The sequence below is a fragment of the Echinops telfairi genome, unplaced genomic scaffold (assembly GCF_000313985.2).
Source record: "Echinops telfairi isolate 266 unplaced genomic scaffold, ASM31398v2 ScPeMD7_7469;HRSCAF=8507_1, whole genome shotgun sequence".
Taxonomy (NCBI): domain Eukaryota; kingdom Metazoa; phylum Chordata; class Mammalia; order Afrosoricida; family Tenrecidae; genus Echinops; species Echinops telfairi.
This window is the reverse complement of record NW_022111373.1, coordinates 140710164-140712011: the sequence shown is the minus strand read 5'-3', so window position 1 is coordinate 140712011 and position 1848 is coordinate 140710164.

Genomic DNA, 1848 nt, shown 5'->3' with positions numbered 1-1848 from the left:
TTTGAAATAGCTGCAGAGAGAGAAAGCCCAGGACCATCAGAAGAGCATGTTCCAGATATCTGCTTGAAGTAGCAAAGGCACAGAGACCATGGGACAGAACAAGAGGAGAAGTGCCCACACTCTGGGTATGGGACTGTGAGAAAGAGCAATACCTGGATTTCCTGGACCATCAGGCCAAGGCACCTATACGGTTGAAAGGCTGAGGACCTCAGAGAGACTTAATTGTTGGCTGTGAACCGATGACTGTATCCTTACTATTTACCAATCCTGACTTGCGGTAACCTGTAAAGCTTCCTGATAAATTCATGGAATTCTGAGTTTTATCTGTGACTTCTCTGTGGTCATTGCAACAAATGATTGAACTCAGCAAAGAAGTAGCACACGGTAGAAGGAACATTTGATGGTACCATAGGTAAATAAGCATGTAGTGTTGAACATGTCTGACTCATTCCTTGCTGCAAGAAAAAATCCCGAGGATGTCAGATATCGTTTCCCATGCAGTTTACTGTGCATTTGATCCCAAACAATAGCATCACACATACTAGTATAACACAACTCTTTCCTTATAAACCTCATGCTATATAATGAATAGCTTTTACATTTTCCTCAATGGAAACCTTTTGTAAGTTTCTCTTTGGAGCAGTTGCTTAAGCCAACTGGGGAAAATGCTATGTTTATTTTACTTCATTATGAAAAAATAAAGAAGTCCTACCTACATGACATTTTTGGAGCCATTTCCTATTTAATCTTAAGTGGGATAGGCAAAGACCTTTGAGTCCTCTTAGCATCCTAGACATGAGGGGAGTTAATAGGTCTACCTTGTCAATCATGGTGTTCTTTTCTAAAATACAAGAGAAGAAGTCACATCATCTTCTCTTTTAGGGAGTATTCTGTCTGTATTTCCTTCCAGACAAATCTTTTTTTCTCCCATTATCACCATTGCCCCTTAAACATATTTCCAGTGCAATACCCTTCACATAGTCACATACATTTAGGATATATTAATAATGCTAATATTTAACATGTATTGAGTACTTAATAGGTATCTAGATGGATCAATATTGAATAATTATATGTTGTACATATGATAACAGATCTCTTTGTTCTTCTTGAAGTCCAAGGTGCTTTCCATATGCTTCACCAGGGCCATAATTCCAAAGCACGGATTCATCTTCTATTGTCCTTTATCGTCGTATGGCTTTCACATGCATAGGAGCCACTGGGAAATATTAGGGCTTGGATCAAGCACACCTTAGTCTTCCAAGTGACATCTTTGCTCTTGAAAATTTAAAGGGCTCTCATGCAGATTTTCTTGATGCAATACTTCATTTAATTTCTTAATTATTACTTTCATAAGCATTTATTGTGAAATCCTTGGCAACATTGCTCTTTTCTCCAATTATCACGATGTTTTCTATTGCTCCGATTGCGAAAGTTTCTGTTTCATTTGCATTCAGTTGTAGTCTGTAATGAAGACCGCAGGTTTGGATCTTCGTGAAGTGTTTAAAGGCTTCTTTCCTTTTATCAAATAAGGTTGTGTCATCTGCAGGTTGAATAGGTACGATGAAAGGTAACAAACTTAACTCTACACAGGCCTGATTTTAAACTATGCAAGATTTACTTGTTCTGTAAAGACTGTCTCTTGGTTTATGAACTACAGCTTGCATACGAGCAGAGTTAAGTATTTGTAGGTTTTGATTCTTTGCAATCTTTTCCATTGGTTGTTATGACCTACACATACAATGTTATTGTCCAATTAATAAAATATTGGGAAACATTTTCTGGTGTTCTCTGCTTTCAACCAAGAACTGTCTGCTATCAGTAAGAATAACCATCCATTCTATGTCA